Below are 7,160 nucleotides of genomic sequence, written 5' to 3'. Positions count from 1 at the left end.
ACACACACATGGGGTGATATGTATGTTGATGCAGCCATCTTTGGAAAATACACTGTGTCCCACCAATAAAGGCTAACCAGTGAGGCTGAGTTATAAGGAGTTAATAAAGCATCTACTTACAAGGGTGTGGGAAGGGTTTAGGAAAAGCAGCTGGACCTATTACAGTGGAAACTGTTACTGTGCCTGGGCCTGAAGGAACATGGGGAAGGAGTGCCCTTCTGGCTTCATGAAGGAACACAGCTAACCTACAGCAACCCGCAGGGAGAGAGCCGAGGGAATGAACACCCCAACCTCATGCTCCTCCTTCCTGTTGCTCTCCTCCCAGCCCCCTCCCCCCCCCCACCCCCAGTCTGACAGTAGAGGGGCAGGGGAGGCTGTGGATGCAGGATGCGCTGGGGTGCAGCCGAGAACAGAGAAGGGTAGAATGTAACACATCCATGTTGGAATATCTGGGTTTAGGTGAAACTGCTAAATGGACCCACTACCATCCAGCCTCCCAATCACGAACAAGGACCAGCCCATCGGTAGGAAGTTTGCATCTGCAGAGCAGTGACATCTACCCAGGCCACTGCCTCCTATTGGTTGTACGGAGGAGGAAGGTGAAAGGAACCCCAAAGTCCCCTTTGCTACATTCGTCCAAACAGCAATGTGCATGGATCACCACCTGACAAGTCACTTCAATCTGCTAGAGGGGAGAAGTGGGAAGGGGTGGGGGGAGGACTGTGTTCTTAGAAGGGAAAGTCCCTATCAAACAATGGGTTGAGGGGGAGAGTCCCCCATAACAGGGTCCAGCCACCCTCCTCCGTGTCCACCAGTCCCCTACCTTCCATTGAAAAGGAAACGATGCCACCAGGGCCGTGTGAGTGGCGTGGAGAGCAGAGACAGAGGTTTTTGTCTGTTAAGCCAGCAGCATAATCCATCAGGTACATCAAACAGACCCATTGAAAATGAAAGGCTTGCCTGACTGGCATGGCTCAGGGGTTGAGTGTCAACCTATGAACCAGGTGGTCACGGTTCCCAGTCAGGGCACGTGCCCAGGTTGCAAGCTGGATCACCAGTGTGGGGCGTGCAGGAAGCAGCCAATCAATGATTCTCTCTCATCATTGATCTCTCTCTTTCTCTCTCTGTCTCTCTCTCTCTTTCTCTCTCTCTCTCCCTCTCCCTCTCCCTCTCCCTCCTTCCCTCCATCCCTCCCTCCCTCCCTCTCTCCCTCCCTCTTCCTTCCTCTCTGAAATCAATAAAAATATATATGTTTAAAACAAAGGCTCTTCATTGGATTCCTGCATCTCCTATGTACACAAATAACATGAGAGGAGACAAGCAGGGCTGAGCATCTCAATCCTACTCCTTCCAGATCCTAACAGAACCTGACATTCTTCAGGGCAACTTTCAAACAAACAACCAGGAATGGACAAGAGGCAAATGCTTTGTGCAAACACCACTGATTCCCATTCTATCCTCTTACATATTGACACATCCTCGCTGTAATCCCCTCTCCTCACCCGGGCTCCTCAGGGAGCAGGTGAGGAGGCTCTGAAGGCAACCTCAGTGAAGGGAGGAGAGGAGGAAGGGTGGCGTGGGAGATGGGGGTGGGGGGACCTCTTGTGGGAGCCCACCCCAACCTCCCAGCATGGCTGACCACCTCTCCTTTCGCTCCCTGACACGTGAGTCATACGTGGCATTTCTTTGTTCGTGGGGTCCACCCCTCACCCTGTGTAAGGGGAGAGACCATGTCTCTCTTACCTCTACATAGCTCAGTGCCTGGCTCATTCTGTTTTTAACAGCACAGAATAGGATAGCACACACCAACTATGGGGACCATTGTTAATACTCTCCCCTTCTCCACGTGAAATGCTCAACAAACGATACATGTGAACTTGCTGTGTGAACTGTAATACCAGTAACACACTGTAGTCTAAAGGTGAAGAGGCGTGGCAGCCAAGACAAGGGGCTCCATGATCAGACCATTTCAAATCCCAGAAATACGGCACAATGGCGAAAAGCAAAACAGCCTCAGTTCAGATCCCAGCTCAACCTGTCACTAGCTGTGTGATGCTGACCAAATCACTTACCCTCTCTGTGCTTTGATTTCATCATTGGTAAAATTGGGAGTCTAATGGAATCTTCTTCATAGAGTGGCTTGGGAATCAAATAAGCCAACATATAACATTTCTGGGACAGTGCCTGGCACACAGCACGCACTACATGACCATTGGCTGATGTTAATAAGCATTGTTATTTTCATTACTAATGTTAATAGCTTGTATCTGACTACTACCATGGTCTCCTGAAATCTTAGAAGTGAAATGCACCTTAGAGGTTACTGCATTCCAACCTCCTGCCACTGCACCTCTAATGGGTAATCAGCCAAACACAGAGGCAATTAACACTTTTCAAACACCTACTATGTGCCAGGTCAAGTGCTAGATGTTTAGTACATATCGTCACACTTTTGTCGCAGTAAAATTCAGTGAGGTAGATATTATTACTCCCCCATTTTGCAGATGTGGCGGGGGTTGAAGTTCAATGGGAAAGTTGCCTGTGTTCCCACGGATAGAAAATGATGGTGTTTGGATCCCAGTGGAGATCTCCATCCCCTAAGTGGTCAGCAAACTCATTAGTCAACAGAGCCAAATATCAACAGTACAACGATTGAAATTTCTTTTGAGAGCCAAATTTTTTAAACTTTAAACTTCTTCTAACACCACTTCTTCAAAACAGACTTGCCCAGGCCGTGGTATTTTGTGGAAGAGCCACACTCAAGGGGCCAAAGAGCCGCATGTGGCTTGCGAGCCGCAATTTGCCGACCACATCCCTAGACCCTTCATGAGCTCTTTGCCAGCTTGCCTAGCTCTGAGCTCCAGCCATTGTGTGTGATAGCCATCTCTCCAATCCGACTCAGCACCTGCCATTTCTCCCTGCCCCATCCCCTCCACCCACTCCCATTTAACAAGTGTAAAAATACTTCCACTGATTCATTTATTCACGATTTTCTGAACACCCACCATGTGCCAGTCACCAGCATGTGTGCTGTGGGTACAGGAATGAGTAATCCCTCGTTCCTGACCACGGAGTCCAGGGAACTCTGTGCTTCTCACGGCAGGTAAGTACCAGTCAGGCCATTTCATTGATGAGGCAGAGGAAGAGAGAGACAGTCACAGTAAATGTCTCAGGCTGAGAACCCCGAGAGCAGAGCCTGAGTCAAGGGCTTGCATGCGGGTAGTTTGTTTGGGAAAGTGAGCCTGGGAACAGGATGGGGAGACACGGAAGGAGGGGAGGCCCATTTAAGGGTGTGATGCCCAATATCAAGCTGGTCACCACAGTAGGCAACTGGGGCACTATTTCCCTGGAACCTTCAGAGGAACCCTCCCGAATGCATCCTGGAATCGTCTCCCAGCATTTATCCACCGGCTCTTATCCTCTGTGGTTCAGGGCTTCACCGTGAGCTGTCGAGTGCCTGGCAGTTTTGAATAACAGGTGCTTGAGAGCCAGGCGGGTTCCCACCAGCATCCTCTGCTGAAAATCCAGAGAGGCCCCGGGGAAGAGAACCTTGCAAGTGCATTCACCTTGCTTCTGTAATGGCTGAGACAAAAGGAGGACCAGCAACTTCAGCATCACCTAAGAAGTTACTAAAAATACAAATTCTCATGGCCCACCCCAGACCTACTGGGTCAGACCCTGGGTATGGGCTTATCAATCTGCGTCCAACGAGCAAGCCCTCCAAATGGTTCTACGGCAAATGTAAGTTTGAGAACCACTGGTCTATAGAATCGTCGGACAGGATATACAAGGGGTCTAATGCAATTCACTATTTTTATACTTTCAGCAAGGTTCAAACACAGATTCCAAAGTAGGAATCTGCAGGTCACCTTCAACTCTTCCCTTTTCCTCAACTTCCATGTCCAACACAGCCCCACCCTTTTCAATCCCCATGGTCTACCATATTGACTACTTTCATACAAAAAAAGACCACCTGGCCTACAAGCCTACAATATTTATTATTTAACCCTTTAAGAAAAGTTTTGCCAATGTCTAAAATAGAGTCCAGAAATTTACACACCCAAATAAGATCAATTGATTTTGACAAAGTGGTAAATGCTATTTAAATGATAGTCTTTTTGGAAAATGGTGTTGGAACAACTGCTCCTTATGTAAAAATTAACTCATTATAGCCAACAAATATAAACAGAAAACCAAATGCAACTTTTACAAGAAAATCATTGTGGTCTCTGGTTAGGCAAAAAGTTCTTAAACTGATAGCAAAAGCGTGATCTCTAACATAATAAATTGATACTTTATGCTTCATTAAAAACTTACCCTTTGCAGAAAGCTGGAGACTGGAAGAAATTATTTACAAATCACATGTCCAACAACAACAACAAAATCTTGTATTTAGGATATATAGAGAATGTCATAAACTCAACAATATGAAACCCAATTGTTAAAATGGGCAAAAAATTTGAATAGATACTTCACCAAAGGAGGTATTTGAATGGCAAATAAGAACATGAAAAGATGTTCAACATCATAAGTCATTAGGAAAATGCAAATTAAAATCATGAGCTATCCCTACACACCTATTAAAATGCTAAAAATGCTATTTTAAAAAAAATCTGACACTACCAAGTGCTGGTGAGGACAAAGAGCACCGGATCTTCCATGCATCACTGTTAGAATGTAAAATGGTACCGCCACCCTGGAAAATATCTTGTCAATTTCTTATAAAGTTGCAAATGCACACTTACTGCATGACGGAGAAATCACACTCCTTATATTTACACTAGAGGAATAAAAACACGTTTGCTCAAAACTCTGTATGCACATGTCTACAGTGAGTCTGTTCAAAATCATCCCCCGCAAACTGGAAAGAACAAAATGTCCTTCAGCAGCTGAATGGATACACAAACGGTGGCACATCCATACAATGGAATACTTTACATCAATAAAAGGAACAGACTACTCATAGTCACAGCAACGCAAATTAATCTCAGAGGCTGAGTGAAGGAAGCCAATCCCGAAGATTACATACTGTATGATACCATACGACATTCTAGAAAAGACCTTACTGTAAGGGGTGGCCAAGGGCTAGGGGGACGGGGACAGGGAGACTACAAAGGAACATCATGAGGGAGAATTTTGAAAAAATGGGGCTGTTCTCTGTCATGATTGTAAAGGAAGTTACACAAATCTATGCATGTATTAAAACTCATTAGAGCCGTACAGCAAAATAAAATACATTTTATTGTATATAACTTTAAAACAAATTTTTAAAAATTTAAAAAAAAAACAGACTGTAGGCTCTGGAGTCACTTTATCTATTTGGTTCTCAGCTGCAACTCTCACTGGCTGTGTGACCTTCAGTGAGTCACTCAACCTCTCTTCATCTCAGTTTTCCAGTTTGTAAAATGGAGATAATATTTTCCATCTCCTGGAGTTTTGTGAAGATTAATGGAGAAAAAGTATGTAAAGCACCTAAAGTCTGGCATATAAAATAAGTGCAACGATATAAGATACTTACTCTCATTATTAAGGTTAGTCCCATTGTTACATTGGATTGATTTTATTCTGCTCTTCAAAAACTGATCTCTTCAGGGGTCTTGTGCAGTAATTCTCACTTCATTGAGAACATCCTATTTCTCATGGCAACTTTTTCATCTGTACCAGGCTCAGAAGGGCTTTATGAATTTTATAATTGAGCCATGAGGTCATCCCTACATATTAAACTACCTGTCTGTCTCCCGGGTTTCACACGTTTTCCAAGTCGGATAGTTTAATAAAGCTTATGGGAGGAAGTCAGGACCCAAAGTGGGAGCCCAGAAATGAAGTGGTGTCATCTTTCTCACACCACCTGGTCGCATTCATCCCCTCGATTCTTGAATGCCATCACTCTGATGGAGTAAATTATAATTCTTGACACATAACAACAAATGACTCACTACTCCTCAACCATAGAATTTTCTGCTACTCTTTCTTCCCAGTCCTGTGGTTCTTGAAATAATCCCTCTTTTATGTGACTCCCACCCCCCTGCCCACAGCCTCCCACCAGCCCTGACACTCTCCAGCTAGAGATGGCGGCCTTTGATATGCAATTTCAGTCTTCAAAGGCCTGAGTTCCTCGCTCCCCTTCACAAATCATCATTAGCTTTCTTTAGCACATTTTCCACTGGAGATAATTGTTGTGACATGTCCTCAATTCCCTTCTAATGAAAGTGGAGCGTAACCCAAGGCTTTTCAAAGTTTGAACAAAAGGATTTCATCTCAGTCACACAGAACACAGCCATAGCCAGCTGTCGGTTCAATGGCTTGACAAATGTAGACCGAACATCATTTGTGCCATTCATGAGAACAAACACGACCAAAGGACAGCCTGGTGGAGCCACACGGACCCTCACAGACGACTGGTGAGAGTGTAAATGGGAACCACACTCGAGAAAGCAATTTTATTAGAAGCTGAAGATCTACTCGCTGACCCAGCAATTCCACCCCTAGGTACATACCTTAGGGCCCACGCGCAGGGGCCCCGAGGGAAGTGCATAAAAATGTCACAGAGCCTTGCTCATCACAGCCCCAAACGAGGAGCCACCCAAATGCTCATCAGCATTGGAGTGGAAAGACAGATTGCTGTGTGTTTGTACAATGAAATGCAGAAATAAAAATTAATTGGCAACGAGATGGGTGACTCGGTCACAGACGATGCTGAACGAAAGAGGCCAGGCGTAAAAGAAGACATGAAGTGTGATGCGGTTTGTACGGAGTTCAAACGTGACATCCCTGGACCACACTGTGGCACAGATGGTAGGACAAAGGTGAGTCCGGAGGAGATGGCTACCACAACGTCAGAGATAATGGTTCCTTACAGCAGGGGAGGGAGAGGGTCGGGATTGATGCCTTGGGGTTCCCAGTGTTTTATTTCGTAACCTAGGTGGTTGCTTCATCGGTGTCCCTTTAAACTCATTTACATGTAAACATAGTTATGGAGTTGTTTCCCCTTGTGCTCTTTTCTTATGGCATATGGCTCCTTTCTTTCATCTTACCTCATAATAGACAAATATGCAAATTGACCGCACCTTCGCTACACCAAAGCCACGCCCACCAACCAAGCCACGCCCACCAACCACGCCCACCAGGAAACCGTTGCAGGGATGTTGGGGTGTGGCGGA

Source organism: Eptesicus fuscus, chromosome 7 (genome assembly GCF_027574615.1).
Source record: "Eptesicus fuscus isolate TK198812 chromosome 7, DD_ASM_mEF_20220401, whole genome shotgun sequence".
Lineage (NCBI taxonomy): Eukaryota > Metazoa > Chordata > Mammalia > Chiroptera > Vespertilionidae > Eptesicus > Eptesicus fuscus.
The sequence above is the reverse complement of the archived record's forward strand: the minus strand, read 5'-3'. Positions refer to the sequence as shown.